The 26,650-nt window shown below is 41.1% G+C and overlaps 1 protein-coding gene across 4 annotated transcripts in view; it reads right to left on the minus strand.

The window, feature by feature from the left end:
• FBXO34 (F-box protein 34) overlaps positions 1-25,108 on the minus strand; it is a 65,466-nt gene extending 40,358 nt beyond the window's left edge. For 3 of the 4 annotated variants that reach the window (XM_026698696.2, XM_087922426.1, XM_087922421.1), the window contains exon 1: positions 24,807-24,997. The gene's annotated coding sequence lies outside the window, so the exon portion shown is untranslated. Of the gene's footprint in view, positions 1-24,806 lie in introns of all 4 variants that reach the window. The other variant, XM_026698697.2, reaches the window with a different exon arrangement.
• Positions 25,109-26,650: the final 1,542 nt, after the last annotated feature.

Genomic DNA, 26,650 nt, shown 5'->3' on the forward strand with positions numbered 1-26,650 from the left:
CTCTTCTTGAAATTTATCGAAAATCCATGGGCTTGCAGCATCTCTAAGGTAAGTTGAAGGTGTCTCCTGGCAGTGAGGTCCGAGGACGATTTATTAATATATTGCCCAGGTAATATTGAACTCTCACTGGCAGGGCTCATAAATAAGCTGCCAGAGCAGCCAGAATTTTTGTAAATACCCTGGGGGCTGAAGAGAGCCCGAATGGCAGGGCCTGATATTGGTAATGTTTTCTGTTGTAATGGAACTGGAGAAATTTCCAATGGTAAGGCCAAACTGGCACATGGAGGTAAGCCTCTGTCAGATCTATTGAGGTGAAGAAGTTGCCCACCCGAACGTTCTCTAGGATGGTCTGGAGCAACTGCATTTTGAAACAACAGTAAAGGATATAGTTGGTTCAGATGCTTGAGGTCCAGGATAGCTCTCCAACCCCTCAAGGCCTTTGGGATGACAAATAGCCGGGAATAGAATCCCTGCCCTTGCTGATCCTCTGGTACCTCCTGGATAGCTTGGATATCCACTAAGTGTTGAATGGTGGTTTGCATGAGGACCCTTCTGGCACTGTCCTGGAAAACAGGACAGCGGATAAAGAACCTCGGAGGAGAGGAGAGGAATTCGAGATGAAGGCCTGATCTTACAGTCTGCAAAACCCAGGTGTCTGATGTTATATTCTCCCATCGAGAAGCAAAGATGGACAGGTGGCCTCCGATGGGGGTGTTAACATGCAGACACTTGGAACGACAGAAAGGATGATCCCCTCCACCTCTAAAGGGCCGCTTGCCCTGTAATGGTGGTTGTTGTCTACCTGAACACTCTGGCTGCGGCTCTTGCCAAGCTGGAAAGGCCCTCTGAATGTGCAAGAATCTGGAACCAGAATCTTATCGAAAGGCAGAGGAACAGAAGTATGGAGACGGCTGAGCCTTGGATCTTTTGAAGAGGGAAGGTAGTATCTTCCTCTTGTCCCTGGTCTCCACCAGGAAAGGCTCCAGTGAATCTCTGAAGAGTTTGTCCCCATTGAGTGGGGAATAAGCGATCTTCTATTTCCTCCTAGAGTCTGCCTGCCAGTTGCAGAGTCATAGCAATCTTCGCATTGCCACTGAGGATGCCATCACCTTGGCCGCAAACTTTGCAGAATTAAGTGTTGCGTCCGCTGTGAATTCAGTGGCAGCAATGATTTTATTTAAATCTTGGCGCACTTTGATATCCCGCTCCAGTATGCGCTCTTATAATTGTCTTAGCCAGTGGAGCAATGCCCGTGTGAAAAACGAGGCTGAAGGCAAGGCCTGGGCCATACAAGCAGCTGCCTGATGGGTCCTCTGCAGGGCCTGATCAGACCGCTTGTCATCCCCTTTCCTCTGGTTCTGTAGGAGTTCCAGAAGTGGATGCTGAAATAGCTACAGGGGGATCTACAGTGGGCATTTGTAAGGCCCTGGCCACATCTGGGCCCACATTATAAAACCTTTTGTTGTTTGTGGTAGGGCTAGGACCAGCACCTGGAGAAGTACATTGCTTGAGTACCACATCAAGGAACAGCTTGGGTGATGGTAACATAGGCTGCTGGAAGAAAGAGTCGCCCTGGTACTCCAAATCTGAGAGGTTCTGTAGTGGCCACACCCAGAGCCAGATGGGCCGTGTTCTTGGCCTTATAGAGGGATTTGAACAATGTGGGTTTAAATTAACCCATGAACACTGGCTGCTTTAAGCCTTCATCCTCGGATAGATTAGAGTCTCTCAATTCCCCTTCCTCCTCCTCCTAACCAGAAGAATGGCTGCTTTCGGAGTGGCCCATGTAACAATCTTCCTGGTACTTCATCCATTCACTATAGGTTGAAGACCTGGTCAGGGGTTCTGGTATATTCTCCCCTTCCAAGTGGGCCCCCCTCTTGAAAGGTGGTCTCCAAAGGGGCTCTGACAGTTCAATGCAGCGGAGCACATTGATGTTCTCCACCCCTTGAGATGGGTACCTTGAGATGAACCTGGGAAGTTGTGTGTTGCTGTGGGATGCAAAAAGGTTGATGATCAATTGGGCAAACCTCTGGGTCGCTTCCAGAAACGAGTTTGGATGTAGGTGCCATTCTGCCTGATCTACTGTGGGCTTGCTCAGCCAGTCTGCCTGGGTATTTGACAGCCCCGAAATGTGCTCCGCTTTGATGGAAAGTAAATTGATCTCGACCCAAAGGCACAGTCTCTCCACCTCTCTCATCAGCTGTATGGAATGTGTACCTCCCTGCTTGTTGATGTGGGCCTTTGTCGTGACACTGTCTATCAGGATGACAATATGCTTGGCCTGGAGCTGCAGAAGGAAGCTGTGAAGAGCCAGGTGGATTGCTCTGAGCTCCAACCAATTTATACTGCAGGATTGTTCTGGTATGGTCCAATGCCCTTGTGCCGTGTGAGACCGGTAGTGAGCCCTCCCAGCCAAAGACACCGGCATCTGTCGTGATAGTGACCTCGTCGTGATAATGTCAGCCCTTGTTGATAGACGGGACAGTCCACCAGCGAAGAGATCTCAGGATGTTTGGCGGGGGTGTTACTCGGACGTTGATGTTGTCTCTTCCTGACCGTTGGTATGGCAACAGGTACCACTGCAATGTTATGGCATAGAGCCAGGCCCAGGGAACAATAGAGATGCAGGAGATCATTTTCCCTAATAATTTGGATAGGGTGGCTAGGGGCACTCGCTTGATGGTTCTGATCTGCTGAGATAGTTTCATGCTCTCCTGCCTGTCTGGTGAGAGGAAGAACTTACCGTCCACTGTATCTATAATAGCTCCCAGGTGAATTAGCCGGGTTGTGGGAGCTAGATGACTCTTAGCCCAATTTATAGAGAACCCATGTTGTTGTAGGGACTGCAAGGTAATAAGGGTATCTGATTTGGCCTGTTGATATGAAGATGACAAAATTAAAATATTATCAAGACAGCACTGCAGCCTGACAGGTGTGTTTCTAAGATGAGTGGCCAGGGTTGCCAGTACCTTAGTAAAGGTCCTGGGAGTGGAGCTAGACCAAAGAGAGGGCAACGTAAAAGTGCAAATTGTCATAACAGAATCTGATAAATTTGCTATGGGAAGGCCGAATTGGAATATGTAAGTATGTGAGGTCCACTGATGTTAAGATGTCACCCTATCTAATGTTAAGTAATATAGATTGTAGAGTGGTCATTTTAAATCTTCTGTAGACCAAGAAGCAGTTGAGGCGCTTGCGGTCTAAAATTCCCCTCCACCCCCCCGAACTTTTAGGTACCACAAAAAGGTTAGATTTGCCCTGTTGGTCTGGTACCACTGGTCGAATGGCCCGGATCTCCAGTAGGTGGTTGATAGCACATTGCATAAGAGATTTTTTGTCAGGGTCCCTAGACCGTGGGCATCTCATGAAAAAGTTCAGAGGGGTGGATTGGAATTCCAAAGCCAACCCAGACCTAATTGTGTTCCTGACCCAAGCATCAGATGTCGAGGAGTCCCAAAAAACTTAAGCCTGCCACCATTCCCTGCATCCAGGGAATTATTTAGGGTGACTGAACCCCCTGGTTCCTGCTCCCCTGAACTGCCTCTTGGATTGTCCTCCCCATCTATTTCTGTCTCCAAAATCAGACCTCTCGGAGTGCTGTCCCTATCGGAAACTGGAGGACCTTTGGAAGCTCAGAAAGTAGCATCCCTGATAGGAGGAATGAAAGGAACCCCTTTTGAAATGGCTGGGAAACCCTGGAGTCTGACTTTCAAAAAAGGGGAAGGAAGGATCATTTTTTTGTTCCTTGTTTCTATGAGGAGCGGATTAAGGGCATTGCCAAACAACTTTTCACCCAAAATAGGTGCTGAGGCAAGCTTCCACTTATTTTTGATGTCAGCTTGCCAATGGTTAAGCCAAAGTAACCACCTTGCTGATACTTGTGACGCAATGGCTCTAGAAGAAAACTTTACCGCATTAAAAGTTGCGTCCGCCAAAAATTCTGCCACTGCAATCAGTTTGGCAATGTCCTGATGCGCCTGAATATTGGAGGATGGGATGGTTTCCCACAGGTGGCGAAGCTATCTGAGGGAAGACTGCGTGAAAAAGGATGCGGCTGTGGACACCCATGCATCAGATTGATGAGCCCTGCGAAGAGCTAATTCTACCCTCTTACCCTCCGGCTTAAGCACATCCTCCGATTCATTGGGGATAGCGGAGGGGGAAGCCAAGGCCACTATTGGCTCATCAACTGAGGGTGTGTTTAGGAAATTGGAAAACTCAGGGGCAAGGTTATAAAATTTCCAGTCAAATCCTGTAGGAGTTGGGATTACTGCTGCAGAAGCCCACTGTTTCTGCACTGTCGGAAAACATCTGCGGGTCTGGTATTACATCAGCCTCATTTACAGGCTGAGAAAAAACCAAATCATCTGCCTCCTCCTGCGAGCTTGGTTGCTGAGAAAGGGTAGTTGCTTTATTAAGGCACGCAGTTGTCTTGGTCTTGAATAAAAGTGATCTGAATAACTGCGGACGAAAAAGTCTGGAGTGAGGCCCTCGTCATCTGACATGCCCCTCTCCAGTGGATCTATCTCTGAGAGAGCTGGATCTATGTCATGTGCTGACCCTGCCTCTAGGTGGTCCATCTGTTGGTCTTGATCCCCCTTGTCCTGAAACCCATGGGGAGGCATGTAGAAAATTCCCCTTGGGGATGTACCTGAGGAATTTGAGGTTCCATCTCAGTGAGTGACCGGTCTGAATGAGATTCGCATTCTGAGATAGTGGACTGTCTTCTGGCCCATACAGACTGCTGAACGCCAGCTGCAATCCCCTGTCTTATTGCCAGTTCCATCCACACCCTCATCCTGGGGGGTACATCCTCACGGAGGGAATCATCTTGGCGGAGGCTGGCCACTGTTGAAGTAAATGTGGCCTCAGGGGCCCGCTGTGGCGCGGCTGCTGTCGATGAGATCCCGGGTATAGGCTGCCTGGCAGAGCTCTGCCTGGATGGAAGGGAAAGATCCAGGGGAGGAGGAGGGGGTGTATGGGCCTGGATGTTGCGAGTGGGAGATGGTGCTGGAGAAATCCGGTCTGTCTCCCTCATACGCTTGTTCAATTGTTTCTCTATAGACTGATGGTGTCTATGGGCATCCTTCTCCTTGGCCCTTGAAGGTCTCTGGGGAGCTTTGGATTTGCCCAGGGCCCTGGTTATTGTTCTGGAGGTAGAGGCCTTTGAGCCCTTGCCACTTTCCATTTCCACTATACATTCATCAATGAGGCTTGAATATAAGGTGGTTGGCACACCTAGGGGTCTGCTCCCAAAGTAGCAAGGTATCCTTATAAATTTCTTGTAATCCCTCTTCAAATTTGGTATTTGTAGAATTAATCTCCAATCCAATCAATTGAAATCCAATTATCAACACCTCTTCAGGCCAGAACTGTGTTAACAATGGCCTGCGACAGCTGCTCTGCACAGGCAGACTTCAGCCTTGGTGCTCGCTGTGAAGCCACTGGACTTATATTCTGTGAGGGTTAGCCAACAAAGCAGGTCCTCTGCTCCGTGCTTTGGGAGCAGGAAAGCCAATCCCCTGGTCTCTACAAGGGGAATCCAGTAGGGAAAAACATTCTTCTCACAGGTATTTATTTGCTTTCTGTTTTAATGTGAATGGGTGCCGCACGGTCCTCAAAATGGCACCTGCCGCTGTTTGGTGTAGCCTTAAGAGTCCAGCAGCTGGTTCCCGCCTAAATCGCTGTTCTGAACAGTGTAAAGAGACTACGCAGGAAAAGGATTGGAAGCGCTTATGCTTCCAATTCCCTTTGGTGTTGAACGGGGAAAAGCCTCAGCCATTGAAAAGCTGAACATGAGGCAAGCTCGCTGTTTGGAACGGCGCTGTTAAGGATCGGAAGATAAGTGGACTGTAAACTGCTCTTGCGATCTCTTCTCCGAAAGAGAAAACGAGCCCCGAAGGCCCAATTTTGAGGGAAAACATCTGAGGCTGCAGGGCTTTCAATTTGGTAATTTGATCCTTGAAAGACTACCCCTCTAGAGAAGTGCTATTAGCCCCGATGGCCAGGATGTTAATAAGCCATTGGAGGCTATTGTCTAGATGACAAAGGGGTTCCTGAATAAGTGAATAAGCAAACCTGATGTTTGAATCTCTTTCGTTTTAGCTGCTATTCCAGCCAATCTGGAAAGCTACCTATCTCAACAAGGACTGAGCTAAAACTGGGGGATGCTGGGGAGGAGTCCCATGGAGGCGGAGAAGCATCCTGCAAATTAAGCCCAGCCTATCCAAGAAGAGACTGAAGCACCTCCCACTATTGGATGCTCTGAACAGCTCAGGGGAGAAACTAGAATCTAACAAGAATTAATAGCAATGCTAATCCAAGGGCAAGTTGAAGCTGAAGTCTACAAGAACATGACAATAGAATTGCTATCCTGATTGAAACTTTGAAGTTGGAGAAGAGTCATTGTTCCACTGACACCCAGAACAAAGATACTTTAATCCTTTAATGTTCAAAGAGAGCTGTTGCAGAATTTGTCATTCTTAACTCATAAATAGGCCTTCACTCATGAAGGAATACCACTTTTAGTGCCTTAGATGGACATCTCTGTGCTTGGCAACTGATAAAACCTATGATTTGGTGTAGTATTCTCTAAAACTAGGCCAGGGTTCAGTTTCTATCTTGGGATTGAGGAAGGAGTGGCTCTTTGCATCCCAGAGGCTTAATGGTGTGGCCCTTGAATGACTAAAATCCCTCCTGGTCAGGGTTACAAACTGTATTTAAAGCAAAGACTATATCTTCACTTTCAGATGCTTTCAGGAAGCCAAATCCTGAATGTTATCTGTGTTTCTAAGAACAGGGGAGTATTCTTCCTGTACACGAACACTGCTTCAAAAGCTTGGAGAAAAAATTCAGAAAGTTCAAGGAATGGTGTAAAGTAATCTTTTATGACCAGACTCTAGGGAATCCTGCCCACTTTCACTATTATCTATCTCCAAAGCTAATCTTATAGCGGCACTGGCCACCACGGCTCTTAGGGACCCAAGAAAACATAAAGGAGAAAATCATACCAAAGCACAGAACAGAACAGCCCTCAAAAACCTAAACCAGGACAAAACCATCACCATCCTCCCAGCAAACAAAGGCCAAACCATAATTACCATGGGCAGTACATAATACATATAAAAAGTCAAAGAACTGCTGGAGGGCAAACTATATCCCAGAAAACACTAACCCAATACATACTTAGACAGCCTGATGAAAAGACTCTTCAATGACCTAACCAAGAACAGTCAAATTTCAAAAGAACAGCAGCAGATGAAAAGCGGTGGACTCATCTTCCCATGCTTCCAAGGACGCCCAAAAGTACACAAACTCTTCATTCAATTGTATCAGTATAAGGGATCCCAGTACACAACATAGCCAAAGAACTTAAACAAACAAGCAAACAACAACAACACCAAACCCTTGGATATCTCACACAGGGAATTCCTCACTACAGAGCCTCCAGAAAATCAAAAACTTAAAAATAGATGAAATCATAGTTTCATTTGATATCACAGCATTATGTCCATAGATACAGAACTAGTGAAAGAATCCATGGCAGCAATAGTACACACAACACACCTGACCTAATCAAATATGAAGATGAAAAGATGAAAAGACCCAGCAGCATGGACCTCAACAACCTTCTCACCACAGATGGCAGCCTCCAGGGTTGGGGGACCTTCCTAGCCGGCGAGATTGCCCAAGGGACCTGGTCTCAGGTGGACAGGTCTTGCCCAATAAATTGGTTAGAACTCAGGGCCATCTTCCTAGCCTGAAGCATTTTCAAAACAGGGTGACAGGCTGTCATGTGCTAGTGATGACCGACAATGTGGCCATGAAGGCACATGTAAACAGGCGGGGGGGACCAGGTCCAGAGCCCTTATAAGGGAAGCAGAATGTCTGGGACGATGGGCAGAGACTCACCTTTCCATCAGGGCAGATCACATTTCAGGGGTCGACAACACCCAGGCCGACTGACTGAGTTGGTCCCGAGTCAACCAGTCAGAGTGAAGTCTCCATCCATCCTTGTTCCTGGAGCTGTCCCACAGATTCGGAACCCCGGCAGTAGATCTCTTTGCCTTCCTCAAAATGCTCAGGTAAGCAGATTCTTCACCAGGTACCCAACCCAGGGAGCAGAGGGGACTAATGCACTTTGGAGCAGATGGCCAACAGGTCTCCTCTACACCTTTCCCACTCTTCTGATCATTCTAGCGGTCATTCGGAAGTTGTTGGAAGAAAAGGCAGAGCTAATATTCCTGGTGCCCCATTGGCCCAGGAGACCCTGGTTCGCCGACCTGGTGAATCTATCTGTAGCCCAGCCATGGAGGATTCTGGACAACAACATCTCCCTCCATCAAGGAGCCTTACTCCACCTGGACCCTCTGTGGTTTCACTTAGCTGTCTGGTGCTTGCTTGAGCGGCAATCTCTGAAGGACACTAACCTGCCTGACAGGGTGATAGAGACTATCCAAGCTTCCCGTAAACCTTCCACCACCTGCATATACGGAAGGTCTTCTGTACTTGGTGTGCCAGGTCAGCCCGAGACCCCACTTCTGCAGCTGTAGCAGATGTGTTAACATTTCTCCAAGATGGGTTAGATCAGAGGTTAGCACCTAACACTCTGCGCTGTCAGGTTGCGGCTCTGTCATCTGTGTTGTCCTGGGAAAGCTATTCATCCTTATCCCACCATCCATCAGTCCGCAGATTTCTGAAAGGGGCTTCTAATCTCCGCCCTCTAATGGTTCATAGATACCCCACTTGGGACCTTCCTAAAGTAGTACAGGCCCTTACAGAACAGCCATTTGAACCCCTTAATTCAGTGTCCCTTCAATTTTTGATCCTCAAGGTGTTTTTTCTAGTGGCCATTACTTCAGCCAGGAGGGTGTCAGAACTAGCGGCACTCTTGGTTCACAGGACCTGTGTATTTTCCATGAGAACAGGGTGGATCTCAGACTGGACCCTACATTTGTTCCCAAAGTGAACTCTTGGTTTCATCAAGCACAACACACTGTGTTGCCAGATTTTTGCCCCAAGCCATGACTTAGAGAGCAAATGGCATACGTTAGATTTAAGGCGAGCTCGCCTTTAGGAAATCTGAAGCTGTGTTCGTCTCTTTCTAGCCTTCATATTTGGGAAGTAAGACTTCCTCATCTACCATTAGTAGATGGATTAGAACTTGTATCTCTAAAGCCTACCAGTCTTCGTCCCTGCCGGTACCCAGGAACGTTACAGCCCATTCCACTAGGAGTGTGGCTACTTGGAACACTCAAGAGTTGCTTGAAGAAATCTGCAAGGTGGCTACCTGGGCATCCCCGTCACTGTTTATATGTCACTATCAACTGGACTCATTTGCCTCTGCTGAGGCAGTATTTGGACGATGGGTCTTACAGAAGGTTGTCCCACTGTCGGAGTGAGGGACCAGAAGAGGGCCCTTCCATGGACATGCAGGCTTTGGTATGTCCCATCCTGGACTCCTGTCGCAGCATGGGTGAGAATGGGCTTTGGTATAATTACCTGAGAACAATTATGCTTAAAGATCACCAAGAATTCCACCGATTAACCCTGAGCTATAAATATTCTCTTCAATTTATTCTGTTCCATTTATTCTATGGATACATACTTTTAGATTTCTTTTAAATATTACTGTTTGTACATAAGAAACGGAAACCCTATCAATTTTTAATATTGCCTTTTCATTTATAAAAAATATTTACAAGTAGTCCTTGACTTATAACCATACATTTAGTTACTGTTAGAAGTTACAACGGCATTGAAAAAAGTGAGTTGTCACTGTTTTCACACAACCATTGAAGCATCCCCATGGGCACAAGATCAAAAATCAGATACTTGACAACTGGCATGTACGTATGATGGTTGTAGTATCCCAAGGTCATGTGATCACCTTTTGCAACCTTCTGACAAGCAAAGTCAATGGAGAAGCCAAATTCACCTAACAGCTGTGTTACTATCTTAACTGCAGTGATTCACTTAACAACTGTGGCAAGCAAGGTTGTAAAATGGGGGTAAAATTCATTTAACTATTATCTTACTTAGCATGGGCTCAATTGCAGATCTGTCTTTATTTCTTCGTGGCCAGGAACAGCATCCAGAGAAGGATGGCTGTTCTCTTCTAGTTGCAAGTTTCTGGTGGCACTTATGATCCCAATTAAATTCAACAAAGAGGGAACTATCATCTTTTAATACAGCCTGATAATCTGCAGTTCTTATTCTGAATTCATTACTCTGCAAGTCATCACTTCAGCTCTCCAGCAAAAACTATCTCACTGTTTGACCTTACAGGCAAGAGTATATATTATACACAATCCAGCAATAAACTGTGACTGTGTTTCCAGAACATACAAGTTCGTCATCATGGCAGTTTAAATGATCATACAGCAGGTTCCCTTCAGGAGGAAAAACAGGGAGTAGAAAAGTTTGGATATTTGCACATTAATGACACAGAAACAAGACACTGCCAGTCTAAGCTGAATTCAACATCCCTAATGTCCTTTCTGGCTTAACACCCAGGTTTCCATCAAAGCGCTATCAAGCAGCACATAGCCTGGTAACTTCCTGGCAAGGATCCAGTAAACCCTTATATTCTCAGCACTTTCCCCCTATAAGTTAGTTAAACCTTTCCTGTAAGTAGAGGACAGCAAGAAAAAAGAAAAAACAACAAAACAAAATGAGCCCCCGGGCATTAGCTAAATGAGGACAAAAAGAGGGGGGGGGGGGACAAATAAAAACTTAAATCAAAGCACCTAGCAGCCTTTGTCTGGGCTTGGAAGCTAAACAAGCCTGGTCCTTGTTAATGCTTGGATGGGAGTCCACCTGGGAACACCAAAGCTATAGACCCCACTGGGAACCTGAAAGACCATCCCCAAAAGAGGCACAGTCACCTGAAAATCTTGCCAAGAAAACTGTAGTCCAGGCAGTAACCTAGACCAAGCACCGATAGGGAAAAAAGGGTTACAGCATGATAGCTTTCAAACAAGAAATTTAGAAAAGTTTGAAATTGCTTACCAGCTTATTAAGAATTTATAAGATCAGTAAAACTAGGTCAACTGGAACATATTCCAAAACATACAACCATTCTGAAAAAAAATTGACAACCATTCTGAAAAAAAGGGCTAACTTAAAACAGTTTAATTAAGACAACAGGAAGACCAAAGATTTTTAAAGCCATTTGGTTTTAAATTAATATTGTATCCTCAATAACTGAATCCAGACGCAAAAGACATATCATCAAAAAGTTCAGAATCAAGAAATTAATTCTAGGAGCTCAACAAAATAATTGCAAGGATGGAAGGTGTAGTAGTTACAAAGATAGAAGCCCGACACACTCAAGAATGCTGCAAAAATACAGTTTCCAGTATCCTTCAATACATGCCAGGTAAGGCTACTGGGAGATTAATTTTACATCAGAGAATTTCTATGTAAATTTTGGTCAATTACTGTCATTGAAGCAGATGCAAACAGGCTTAAATTATCCTACTTTGGACACATTATTGTATGCGAAGTCCTAGGTCTCTGAAGGAGGCTCAGAGCAATCATTTGAAAAAACCTCTACATCTCCCATTTTTGCAATGAATTCCCTGCTACACAAAATGGCTTAGCACCCAAGTCACATAAGACAATCTAAATAAATTACCCCCAAATCATCAATTCTAGTTTTCTATGTGTCTAAACATGCAAAGAAAAAAAAATCTCTGAATAATGCACACACTGTTAAGGGTGAGATGCTGCAAGTATGTAGTCCATAGCTGGAGTAAAAAATCCAAAATGTTCTTCCCGCCCTCAAAATGGCAGTACCAAGTAAGAGGCATAATTTACCAATCATAAGCAATGAACAGAAGGCTTGTACAAGAGGATTCTTCAAGGTTCGGATTTATTATGTCCACTGAAACATCCTTAATGGCAACTATTTCTGGTTTCCTTATTTGCTTCTAAGTTATGCATAAAGAATTTTGGCACACTAGAAATCAGTAGACAGAGTATGATAAAAAGAAAGAGATTAAACAAAGACACAATCTACTCAGAATTGGGAAAATGAAGAAAGGTTTATGCTGGCAACAGTTTTTCCTCACAACAAAGTTGCTTGAAAGAAAAGAAAAATATATTCAATAAATCCAGACCTGCTCCTATGCCATTCATTGCTCAGCTCCCAGAAAGTCATGTCAATGGAAAAGCAAGCATATTTAAGTTATTGTAACCTTTGAACTCACAAAACAACTGTGTTCTCTGGAAAACACACATCAACAAGTATTAGTGAAAAACAGAGCTTTTTTAACAGCAGCTGATGTGCCTAGAGATTTCACATCTATGTTTTAGATTTGCATTGCAAAGAACTGGCTTCAAAGCTTCACATGCTGGCTTCAAATGATTCAAAATATTTGCTGGAAAAACCACTTAACTTCCAAAGTTGTAAACAGGATGGCTTTGTCTGCAACGAATTGCCATTGCTGTAGGGCATTTTGAAAAAGAATCTCAGTGTTAACAACGGTAAACGTTTCTAAACCAAAAATATTTTTGCATTTTCCTATGCTACTATTCTTGAATGAGAGACTAGGGGACATGCAAGCTTCCTGTTCCACATCATTCTTTTCTCTATCATAATTTTTTTAATTTAGATTAGGGCACTGGGCCTATCTTTGAAGAGGGTTCAAAAACTGGCACTATAGTAAAATTGGGAAACATTTAATTTCTAGCATAGAAATTAACACTTTATAAAAAACAGCTATAAAAAGTGTAAAGTATTTGGTATGAAACTGATACATAGAATCAGCTTCAACCCAAATATATTCACTGTCTTCTATCAAAGTGTTCTCAGGCCTTATTCAATACCTGATTTTTTTTAATCCAATGAAGTTCAAAAGAGTTTAAAATCTGGATAAATGAAAAATTGCCTTCGGTTCCCGTTTATAAACTTGCCCAAAGTTTATCATTTTCTTCAGGAATTCCCTTATGATCCCCCATCAAGAATGATTACAACAGGGCTTTTTCTGAGGAATTCCCTCAGAAACTGATCAGAGAAGTCATATCTTTGCCAAGTTTTGGTAAGCCAATAAAAATTGTTCCATTGAAGCTGCTTTTTGCTGGGCCAACTGCTTTCTGATTATTATGGGAATGTTTTGTTCTGGCCTTCTTTTGGACTGTTTGGTACAACAATGCTTTTAACACTGAACGTTCATTGCGCTGTGGAGTCCTTTGAAATGTAACAAAAACTCATCTATATTTCATAACACAGACTTCAAAAGTAACAAAAGCACCTAACGTTTTGATAGAAACATACCATGAAATTATACGCTGTATCCAGTATCAAGGAAGGAAACAAGCAGCAGTAGTGAAACTTTTCATATATTTTACAAAAATATTCTAGTAAAAATAATGATATGTTGCAGTTGTGCAACTCTGCATTTTTAAGCTGTCTAAAACTAAACAGAAAACTACTTCAAAATCCCAGACTTTTGTATAAATGTTGCAAAATGGCATTTGTAGTTTTTCTAATGAATGCAGAATTCAAATTTAATTGAAAACAAAGCCACTTTCACTTACAATTTATTATATAAAACCCAATAAAAATTAAACATCCGGATAAAACAATTTCCAACCAGATTCTCAACAAAATTCAGGAATAAATCTCCAGAACAGAAGATTCTCCACAACTCTCCACAACTTTCCATATTTTTTTCAAAATCTCATCCAGAGGATCCTTCAACTATCTGGAACAAATTTAGGAGGTTCACAGAGAAAAGAACAAGAGGACATTACAATATGCAAGCAGATATTCCATTTGCAGAATATTTAATTCTATCCACTGCTGATTAAAACTTTGAAAAATAGCTTTAATTTTTTATTCTGGGATAAAAATAATAATAATTTTAAACTGGGATCAGAAAATTAACAGAAATAAAAAATGCCTATATTTTGGGGAGCATTATCAATAAATATTTCCCCAATGACTACCCCCAGAGAAGGCCTTTCAATAAATATATGAATGTCTGATGGTTGTGTCAAGCAGGCTGTTCATATAGCCTTCTCTCAAAACCATAAATGGCTTTGAAACTTAAGCTTTTAGGGTTATTTTATGGCACCAAAAATATAAAATTCCCATTATACCGTCTCACTTCAAAACAGACACACTGCGAGGAAGAAGGCGGAGCCTCCTCGCTGACGGACCGTAGATCGTGACTCTCTACGGCTATGGTCCATGCTCTTTCGTTGGAAAGCCCCAATTATTACAATTAGGGGCTGAAGCTGCCTTGGAGGGGTGGCGGAGTAAGGGGAAGCCGCAAGCCAGGCTGAGGGGAGCTGCATCTCCCGCCCGGGCTTGGTCTTTTTCCCCCTGAAGACGACTGCAGCGGTGGTTTAAAATGGCCACCCCGAAGAGGAGGACTCAGCTGGATTAAGATTTGTGCAGGAGGGAAGAAAGAGGTGGATAACATCTGAACCGGAACAACTGGGAAATACAACTAAACAAAAGTACCCTGGGATTAAGGTAACATGGAATTTTTAAGAAAAGAAAAGTGAGTGGCGAACTTACAAAGGGACAGGGGGAAAAAAAGAAAATATTTTTGACAGCTAAGTGGGGCTTCGAACCGGGAAAGGAAGAAGCTGGAACTAAAGATTTAACTAAATTGGATTAAAATATTTTGGGAATAAACAGGCATAAAATAAAGCTGCACTTAAGATTGTCAAATAATAATAATAATAAAGTTTACAAAATGGAGACTGGACTGTGCTGGAATATTGAGGTTTGAAAAACCCTAAATAAAAAAATAGGGGGAAAAGGTGAAGACTTTGTATAATGGAGAGTGCCACCTTTTGACAAAAACTTGAGCTCAAACAAGGGAAAGCATCCTGTTTCTGAATGAACTTGTGTGGATATAACAGTAAAGAAATATTGAAACAAAGTAAGAATCTTAGAAAGTGAAAGCAGAACCAGAATAAAGAAAAAAGCAAGGAAAGACTAACTGTGTGGTTGATTGATGTTTTTGGTATAGACCCTCGGCTGGAATAACTGAGAACTTTAGAACTTCAGAAAATTGAAAGAAGAAGGAAAGTAAAAGTGGGGTTTTTTTTGTGGACTAACGATCATAAAATATAAGAGTGTGTAATGATGATATCTCTTCGGGAATTAAAAATGGAACTTAAAAATATGAGAGAATTACTACAAGAAAGAGGTGAATCACTTTGCTCTGTGTTAGAAAAAATGGAAATGGCGAATGAAGAACAAGAAGAAAGAGCTTCAGAGGAGGAGTCGACGACTTAAGGAGAAGACATTTTAAATTGACAATTAACATAAAGAACACTACAAAGAAGTGGGGGGAAAAGGAAAGTTAAAAAGTTGAAATTTAAGAAGTCAATCAAAAGGGGGAATACCTGTGAAGTCGGGAAAGGCAGAAAGACCCAGCAGAAAAAGGGGAAAGGAAGATATTAAGAAAGAGAGGGATATAAACTGGAATGAGAAAAGATATGGGGAAAAGAGGGAGAGGAGAAGCAGTAAGAAACAGGTGCATGAAATAAAGAAATACGGAAATAGTGAAATGTTGAAAAGAAATTGTTTTTTCGGAGATAACGGTTGATGAATTAAAAAGGGGATTCTGCAGGGTGACAAGGGGTAATAAGAATATTTCTGCAATTAAAAAATATTTAGAAAATAGGGTAATATAGATACTGATAACTCTTATTAAAAATCAAGGGGGGGAAATATGCTGCGGAATCCAAATGAAAAGATGTAATAATTATTATTGTAACTTCTTAAAAAATGGTTTATTGGGAATCAAGATGAGGGAATAAAGGTATATTTTAATCATTGAGGTGTCACACTCAAAACAGTAAAAGGGGGGAAACCTATACTTGTTTTTTATTTTTTTAGTGTTAAAATTTGTATTAATCTAGAATTTATAAAAAGAATGTGTAATGGAAAGGGAATATGACAGACTAAAGAACCAACTAAATAAGTTAATATAGACTATTAAAAGTAAGGAGAGACGTTATTATTATTATTATTATTATTATTATTATTATTAGGCAAACACATATCTTTACTTTTAAAAGAAATATTAAAGGATTATATTTGAAATAATTGAAATGAAACAAAAAGATGTTTCGACTGAGATTAATGAAAGAGGCTAGAATTAATGTGTTTGTTTCTCTCCTTACTGAAAATTTGGAATGGAAAAGGTAATAATAGAATTAAGTATGCATATATGAATGTATAATTGCTGTCATATTAGTATGTAAAGGTGATGACCTGGAAATATGTTGTCCACTAAAAAGAGATTATTGTTTTTAATGTGCAAAACTGAATAAAATTTATTTTTTTTTAAAAACAGACACATTGCCACAAAGATGTGCCCTCTGCTGGTAAATGCACCAGTTGGGAGAAGGCTAAATTATTTACTCTCCTTCTACCAACACATTTAAATCAAAATCAAAATCAAATGGCTAAGGGAGTGAGTAACGGGTCTCTAAATTCATCCAGCTGGCATCATGCCTAAGGCATGAGTAGAACTCACAGTCACCTACTTTTTAGCCTAAGCCTACACAATATAAAATTATATTCTTTTTGCCATCCTAGGGGTTCTCCTATAATAATCTACAATGGCATTGAATTATTTTTCTCGCCTTTCGAAAGTATTTTTATACACTCATGATGGGAGGGGGTGTTCTATAGAACCAGTTGCTATTATTCTGCGCAGTTCAGAGAACTGGCAAATCATGCCCCTGGCTGGCCCCTCCCCTCCCAGTCAGTCCTTATCATGCATGTGCAGCATTGCACACATGTCCAACATCACTGACTGTGTTCTTCCCAGTCACTCAAGGTATTTTTCCCCTCCCAACGATCAGCTGTTCCTATGATCAGCTGTGCTGGGATTCCCCTCGCGTAATTACTGCTTCACCCAGGAGGCTTCCCTGAGGCCCAATTGGAGGGGGGTGCAGCATACACCCCCCCCACACCCCTCCACTTTTTGCCTTCCTGGACCCCAGGAAAGCTTCCTGGGAGCAAAAACGCCTCCCCAGGAGGCTTCCCTGAGGCCCAGAAGGCTCAAAAAATTGGGGGGGGGGGGGAGTGTTGCTGAAAAAAAAAAGCCAAGCCCACTCAGTCATGCCCACCTAACCGATTGTTACAAAATTTGAATCCCGCCTTTCATGATCGCATGAAATACTTCAGCTATTCAGATCTTCACATAGCTAATTCAAACAAAAATCCATCAATGTATTTGTATCCGTAGCATTAATATGGAAGTATTTCTTTACATTTGGATTACAAATTTTCAATGAAGCGCCTACCAGAGATTGACTACTGCTGTTCTGTATTCTAATCAGCCTAGCAAAAGGCAATGCTTCTCAACCTCAGCAACTGCTAGCATGAGAAATTCTGGGAGCTGAAATTCATAGATCAAAGTTGTTGAGGTTCAGGAACACTGACCAATATGAAATGTCAAGAGCAGGTCCATGCGCCTGTCCATTTTGATCATGAGTGTATAAAAATACTTTCTGAAGATGAGAAAAATAATTCAATGCCACTCTAGATTATTACAGAACACCTAAGATGGTGAAAAGCATATAATTTTATATTGTACAGTAATTGAAGGCTTAGACTACAAACTGGGTGACGTGAGTTCTACTCCTACTTTAGGAATGATGACAGCTAGATAACTTTAGAGACCAGTCACTCACTCTTTCAGACCTAGAAAGAAGGCAAAGCAAACCACTGCCAAGAAAACTACATCTTTTTCAGATAGTCTCAGACATTTCGCAGAAGTCAAGCTTAAAAATGTACAGGTAGCATATACAAAGTTTCATTATTATTTGCAATGTAATTTGCTTCACAAATTGCAGTTGAACATACTGTGATTAGAACAATATGTTTTTGAGTGGTTTTACTAGAGTATTAGAAATGACATATTTACTATTTTTGATAAATTTGAGTAAAGAGTAGCAATAACCTGTGTTAAAATTGTAAAAAAAAAAAATATTAGTATGTTCAACAACGTATCAGCCAGCCCAGGAATGCCAACCCCATGATTCTTTAATGTTACCACTCTACTCAGTGACCCAGCATGCCCAATATGGACTAAAACCGGGAGATGTTGGTTCAAGCCACAGGCTCCCCATCTCTGAGCCAGCCAGCAAAGCAATGTGGGATATAATATTTATATTAAATTACCTATTTTATCACATTAAAAAACACAGAAAAAGAATATTCTGTAGATGCATATATTGTTGAGAGAACCTTTTGTGGTTCAAGAAACGGACCCCTTTTGCAATACAAGGTCAAGTGCTGAAATCAAATGATTTCAGTACTAAATTTATGAGAAAAAAAAAACTCAACAGAAGTATGTGCAACACAGACCTGTTTTTAAATATTTTCTCAAAGGAACAAGTCATACAAGACCAGGAAATGGGTACAGACTATGTGTAAGGGAGTTGTGCTGACTGCGTAATGATTACTCAATACAATCAAGTTTTATTTTTGCTACTGTGTATTTATTGAAATCCCAGTAAAAACAATTGATAAAACAGGGTCATGCAACCAGATATATATATATATATATACATATATATATATATATATATATATATATATATATATATATATATATATATATATGTGGATCTTTGGTTGTTGGTTTTCTCAGCTAGATTCGATATCTAGGCAACGTTTCGATGAAGTCTCATTCATCATCTTCAGGCCTCTGTCTCCGGCTCTGTGCTTTTCAGAGTAATGTGAGATTGCAGCTGCTTCCTCCTTTAACTGCCAGTGGGGTGGGACTTGATTGGGTGGGGGCTTGGCTGTGTTCCGATTGGGTGGGTGTGTTCTCATTGGCAGGGGCCTGGCTGTGTTCTGATTGGTTGGGGGTTAGCCGTGTTCTGATTGGTTGGAGGCGTGTTCTGTTCAGGTGGGGGCTTGGCTGTGCACCCCTCCAATTGGGCCTCAGGAACCTCCTTGAAGCAGTAATTACGCGAGGGGAATCCCAGCACAGCTGATCATAGGAAAAGCACAGAGCCGGAGACAGAGGCCTGAAGATGATGAATGAGACTTCATCGAACGTTGCCTAGATATAATCTTACGCGGGAGAAAACCGAACAACCAAAGATCCACATATAAAACCGCGAGAACCTCAGAAAACAAATATATATATATATATATATATATATATATATATATGTATAGTGAATGCAAAAGAAGCACAACTACTGAAACTACGTTGAACATTTCATTCTGTCACTGCCACTCCCTTACTTTGCAGCTCTCAGTATCCCAATCACACCCAGTCCCTGAAGCTAAAGATTAGGCATTCTATTATTGAGGAAATGCACTGCAAGTATTTTCCACTTATGATTTCAAGGACCACACTTGATGCTGGTAAAAGTCCAGAAGTAAGTTTACAGTAGAAACAGCAAGTGTAATTTATGGGTTTGCTGGGAAGTGGAGAGACAAGGAAATATGTCAAATGCCACAACTCTGCTTGGACAAGTTAAATAACATCTGGGAAATACTGTAAGTTATTGTTCCATTCTCAAAAACGCCCCTCTGGGACTAACACTGAGGTTTAGTATCTGAAGAGACTTTTATAGTCTACATACAGTTTGTAAACTATTATGATGCACTTTTAAAGCTGCCACATTAGTATCCATATTTATCCATGACCTTAGGCAGAAGCAGCAACTGAGAATATTTTGCTTTTTTATTCTACAGAATTTAACAGAAGAAACCATGCTGAAGTCAGGCTCCAAAACTGGGAGCTCCCCCAAAGAAAAGCAGAACATGTGGGAGATGATATCCCTGAGCAACACTTCATGTATATTTTTTTTAGCACTAAATTGTCTCTAAGAGTGCTGGAGAAGGGAGAAATGGTTAAATTGCTTTCCCATGACTATCCTCTATGCTAAACCAGGTTACAGATTGGCTTACAGTGGCAGCCAAAACTAGAACATGAGTTTGTAATGTTAACTTGCTGTAAGTATGATTTGACATATCTAAATCCAGGCTACTACACTAATTTACAATTAGGGAAACTCTACAAAAAGGGCCTGAGGTACTACTGTATTATGGTGTTATTCATTTGACATATATAGAGATATGTGGCATACCTTTGGGGAAACATAAAAGATAATGAAAAAGATTAGCCTTTTCCCACAACCTGCACAATGGCTCTCAGTTCATATAGATGTATTTTAAAAATAGGAAGTGCTTCCTGGTGAAATGCTTTTTATGATATTTGGTCTTAGCAGCAAAGAGAGAAAGTGCTATCAAGGTACTTCTCTGAGGGGTCTTTGGCGCTCCCTGAGCTTAGTTATTTTCTTGCAGACATTTCACTACCCAAACTAGATATCAGCATCACTAGCACTGATGATCCCAAAAGTACTTTTTCAAAAGGCAACTGGGCATTGTTTTTCCTTGAAGATGTTTCACTTCTCATTCAAGAAGCTTCTTCAGTTCTTCAGAAGCTTCTTAGATGAGAAGCAAGACGTCTTCAAGGAACAGCAAAGGAAGTTGCCTTTTGAAAAAGCACTTTTGGGACAACCAAGAGCTGGATGACTGAGAAGCTCCATAGATATAGCACTCATGATGTTTCCTAGTAATGAAATGTCTGCAAGAAAACACCCAAGCTCAGAGAGCATCAAAGAACCTCATTTCAACCCTGAGCTACAAATATTCTACTTTAAGGGTACTTCTCTTGATTAAGTGTGACACAATTTGTATATCAGTTCCCTAACTACAGTTTCTTGAATATGATCAGTATTTACCAACAGGATCCCTGACCAGATTTCTCCATTTCTTTTCAGGTAAGCTTCAGAATTCTTAACACTAAGTATTTTTTATTTATTTAACCTCAACACAACCACATACAACTCTTGGCAGTTCACATGATATGCTATAAGCATGACTATTCATGAAGTGATAACTGCAACATGAAGCCAAGATAAAAAGCATATTCCCACATCTACATATAAGTCAGCCATGTCATTTTTTAAAAAATAGTCAACAAACTCACTCTTATAAGCCCCACAACTCTTTAAAAAACAGAAGATTGATTATTTATTATTAAATAGTATCCGGTACTCCAACAAACCACTCATATCTCAAACCAGCAGCACTTCAGCTCCTTAAGTTTACATTGAAGAGGCTGTATGCCTATCTTTAAAAATCATCAGAGTACCTCTGTCTTCAAAACAAGAATATAAATATTCAATTGTGATTTCACACATGGCAAATTAACAAGGCTGATTTAATTTAAAGCCTCTAAATTCATGACATTCTCTGCCTCCCAAAATACTAGCAAACAACACCTTCTGGCACACAAACAAGGGGGAAACATAAGGAGATCTTAGGACAGCAATATTAACACTTTCAACCAATCAATATTTTAGCTGCACAATGGAACAGCAAGTGATGAAGAAATCAAATTCTTTCTCCCTTTCCAGTCTAAATGGAATCTACGTATTCTGGCCAGACTTGGAAGATAGAATTCTATACTTCCTTATCAAGGGTATCAAACTGCATTTGATACAAGTTTGTAATCTATGCTCATTAGGTACGGATTAAGGCATCCTGCAGACAAGAATGTGATGGGATAAAGAAAAAGGCAATCTTATATATGTTGTCTTTTAGAAGGTGCAACACAGATTAAATTTAACCATAATTATACTTTCTGATTATTCTGCCTACAGGGACATATTGGTTTGATGAAAAATAAAACCAAGTAAAAAAAAGTGAAGTTTGATTCATTCTGTCTATATTTTTAATCTAATAACCCAGGGTTCTTTCCATTAGTTAATAAAAGGCTCAGGCTGGTTGGTAATCTAATAGTGTTGCTGAAAGTGTATATGTAAATATTCGGTAAATACAAATCTGGAAAGCACCACCAGTTACTATCATTATTGATTTTGCTTTAAAAAGAGAAAAATATGAATATATTTAACCAGGCCATTGAACACATCACTATTGGTTTCAGAGACACTATCTTGCTCAATATTTTAAATGTAATGCTATTTCATTCATTACACACTCTTTTGAGCTCATCAATATGCAATATTAATATATTGAGAAGTGCTGCTCTGCATGTTACAACATTTTGTTCAGTCCAATTTCACAATAGCTTTATGTAACTGTCATTGTACCATGGTGAGACAGAGGAAAGGCAGGCAACAAAACATGCACAAAAGCAGGGAAAACCCATGAACCTTTTTATATATCTATTGTATTAATATATTGCATTTTTAAAAAACATTGCTTATCCATAAACTATGGTTCCCAAGTCATAGAGGCACCATACCACCACCAATCGCTACACAACATCATTCCAAAGTTAGGTGGATCTAAATAGTTTATAGATTTCTAAATATGCAAAACAAAGTTTAGACATTCAGCAAAATGAAATACTGAAGCTTAATCTGGATGATGGCACTGCAGTTATTGCATGTCTGCTGTCTCTGCTTAGGATTTTTTTAAGGTATTTTATTAGGGGCTTTTGAATTTTTGTTTTGGTGTCACCTTGAGATATATCTCCATGATGGTACATAATAGTAACCACTTCATTATCAAGATAACTCTAAACTTATGGCAGAATTGGCAGGGTCCACTCTTAAAAATTGGGAGGGGAAGCTGAAGGCACAGCGGATAAGATAATTTCCTACAAGTGAACTGGGGAATGAGAAAAAAGACCCCCTAATTTATTTTTTTAAGAGTGTTAAATCTTTATTATGTTAAATTTTTCTATTCTCCCTATTTCAAAATGGAAAGAAACTTGATGTTAATGGAGTGGCTTATATAGAATGTGATGGTTGCAGATTCTTTACTCTTTACTACTGTAGGATTCCCAAAGACTGTTTTACTATGAAATATCTCATTCCCATTATCTATTACCATGCTGAACTGCACTTACAGAAGCTGCAGCTACAATACAGATTCAAGAGGAGGAAGCTTAAACTGTAATTGACCATAATACCTAATAGATACTACTTGTCAATTTCACCAGATTTTCTTCACTGCTTCCCAGTAAAAAACAGTGATATAAATGGTCTTATGATAGAAAAGGAACAGGTAAGAAAACTATCCTAGCTATCACTGCTTGAAGAAAGAACTGTATTTTAAAGTCAGCAATAGCAGTAATAACTGGAGCATTTTAAAGGATGAATGGCTGAAGTTTCCTCAACAGAAGAACAAATAAATTTTTCATTGCACACTAAGCTTTCCTGAAGGTTTGCATTTATATAGCTTTAAAGCAGGGGTAAGCTACTTTTTTCTATCAAGGGCTGCATTATACAAAATCTGTACCATGAAGCAAGCAATATAGAAGCCACAATCCAGAATAGAAACACCCCTCTGACACCTCTTTGTTCTTTTCTTTTCAATACCCTTTCTCTCTCAAACAGGTTACATAGAAAGTCATTCAGAAGAAGAATCAAGAAACTGGCTCTAGCATCATAGCATTATTCATGCGTATAGACCCAATCAAACATAAGAGCTGCCACTATTATGGACAAGAGCACATATTAATATACCCAAAATACAACCACCAGAGGTTTAGACTGACTTATAATTCCCATTTCTCCTCAACCACCATATTCAATGGTAATTCTGGTTTAAAGCTGATTTTTTTAAAGTTGATATAAATTCAGCTAAAAGATGGGGGGGGGGTGAAGAAATCCAACAAGTAGGAAAATTGAACTGAGATTTAAAAAAAACCAATTCTTAAGTCTTCCATTTGGAATGAAATTGATAACACCACATGCATTTGATTTTACCTGTAGGCCTAAGAGGGTGCCTGTGTAAGTGCATCTCTCCTACACACTGAAGCTGTTCCTTAAGATGCAAAGATGCACCAGTTTCTTCCACATTATGGAAACACAGACAGACACAGAAAAATAATAGTACTGTAAGTTCAAAAATCAGGGACAGAAGCCCTTATAATACAGCTAGCTGGTCATTTTGCTGGATTTTACAAATTCATTTGACTGGGATTCCAACCCTGCATGGGGTAAATGTATGTCTTGTAATTATTGCAATGGAGCAGATAACAGTCTGCTCTGGCTAAATTTTGATTGTAAGGTTTGAGAAAATCTTAATTATAGTTGAAATGAATTATAGTTGAAATGAACAGCTGGTCACAGATCCCTCATATCAGTATTTCCCAATATCAAATGATACTTCAAAATCTTACAAGCAAGAGCAGCGTCCCCACTTCCTCCTGCACGATATAAAAGACCCCTTTGAGTTAAAAAAAAAAAACCAGAAGGTTGAGCCGCCTTTTTCAACTGTGAAAGCAAATGCAGCCAACATCTTAAACCAAAATCTAAACATGGAGGACTTTCATCTCTCATCCAGAGAGAACGTTCAGAAGCAGGAACTCAAAAACCGATCTCGATTTTATATAGTCGGAATATTATTTTCCTTCCTTCCCTTTCCACTTCTCCCCTTCCACGACCTTCAGATATGGGGGAAAAATTCAAATCCCTAACTCTTAATGATAGACAAGGAAAAGAGTCTCCACCCCAAATTTCCCCACACCGGAGTGCAGAGGGTCCTGGCTCCTAAACTCATCATTTTCCCCTCCAGCCTCTTAGGTATTGGAAAAACCGCACGGCCATTCCCCCAAATAGACCCGGGGAGGGAAGGAGGGAGCAGGTCTCCGAGGCTGCTTCTTCCGAAATGCGTCCTTGAACGATGGCCGGGAAGCCCCTCGCGGGCATCAGGCGTGGAGAAAAGGGGACCCCGGGCCCCACCGGAATGGGAAAAGAGGCAGCTGGGTCCAGGCGACTACGGCGCCGGCCGTTTCTAAAGAGGCCTGCGAGTGTCTTACCTAACGAGGAGGCAAACCGAGCGGCAAGCTCCAGGGGCCTCCGCCGTCTCCCGCCGCGGTTCCCTTTGCCGACGTCTCCTCTTGCCCCTTCCCTCGCTCGGCCCCAACTCGGCGGGGAGGAGCCTCCGCCGAGGCCTCTCGCCAATCCAGGCCCGAGGCGGAGCCGCGATGCCGAGCCCGGAACCGCCCGAGAGCCCTCGATTGGCGCCGGGCCAGGCGAGGAGGCCCTTTTTGACCCCGCCGGCTTCCTCTGCCCTCTCGTCTTCCTCTGCCGTGCCAGGAACCGGCGGATCAGCCGCCCACTTCTGAGTGAATTTCAGGCCGTGCGCCAAGTTGAAGCCGCCGAATATACGCCGCTCCCCCACCGCCACCTCCAGTATCGGCGGCAGCAGCACAAAAGCCATGCTCTTTTACGACATGGATACCTATAGGAAAACGCCAGGGGTAGAACAAGCTTGGTAGCACCTTTGCTTAAAAGCCAGGTGTTGGACCTTTGTTACTACCAGTTTGGCTTCGTTTAGCACTAAGTGCAGATTTTAGATCCAGGTTCACACCTTTTTAAAATCAGGCACGAACCTGATTCAGTATTTAATTTGGGGACAACATAATACTGCACTTTTTTAAAAAACCAGGGGCTCCTATACTTTTTGCAATCATCTCCCCTGAATGTATTGTTAATGTATACACCTCCCCTAAATAAATCCAAACAACAAAACACATATGAACAATGAAAACAATACAATTAAATTTAGAGAAAGGTAGATTTATTTTAAAAATGTACAACTAAAGGATTCTTCAAGCCTTCCCTGGAGTCTACGTACCAAAGGGAGATATATCTGGCAGTTGATAAACCCTGTTTTAAACCTTGGTGTAGCCTTTTAAAGCTGGGTTGCTTATTTTTTTAGAAGTGTAATGTTAACTTTAATGACAGACTGATAACATCTTTTTTAAAAAACATAAGCTTAGATCCAGCATGTTACCAGCCTCCTTTGCATTGCCAGGGATTCACATACCATTATTAAAAATTAAAAACAGCATGTCTATATTCTATTTTTAATGTATATTTTTCTCCAATCAATAGACCTCTCTCTCTTGTGATCTTTCCTGAGATAAATGAAAATATCACTGTTGTTTCTATGTAGCCAGGAAATTTAATCATTGCACTTCTCAAGATTTTTAACTGCTGAATAATACTCCTTTATCACTAAGGTGTTTGTTTTAATGAAAAAAACAATGGCTGCAGATGCTGCACCATTTTTTCAAGGTGGCAGATTTGCCAATCAAGAGATATGAAGAGAACTGAGAAAAGCCGCCACACTGAACAATTTAGAAAACTAAAGGAATATTGTGCTGCCTGAGACAAGACAAATATCATTGGAGAAGACAGAAGATATAGTGGCTGGATTGACATATCATGGTTAATACATGGTTTGTAAAGCTACTTAATTGGATTTCTTGCTTTCAGACTTTATATGAACCAGGCAAACCAGATTATGGTTCAATGTGGAATTTCATGTTGCTAATCATACCTTCTTTATTTTTCAATTACTGTATACACATTCCTTCTGATCAGTTCAATCTACATGTGTACATAATCTTTTTTTAAGGTGAAATATTTGATATTTACTTTATGTAGTTGTGAAGTCAATCTGCTTTTACAATACTTCAAATGGAAAACTACTACTCAGTCATTTGAATCAGACTTTTCTGAAGAAATCTAAAGGTTTTGGCCTGAATGTAGCTAATAGATCAATGGTAGCTAACCTTTTTCGGCTCCCATGCCAATAATTGTGCCATATTACACAACACTACTTTAGACTCCCCTTTATTAAGTAAACAGATAA

Source organism: Pseudonaja textilis, chromosome 1, assembly GCF_049901715.1.
Source record: "Pseudonaja textilis isolate UNSWEBS1 chromosome 1, rPseTex1.2, whole genome shotgun sequence".
NCBI lineage: Eukaryota > Metazoa > Chordata > Lepidosauria > Squamata > Elapidae > Pseudonaja > Pseudonaja textilis.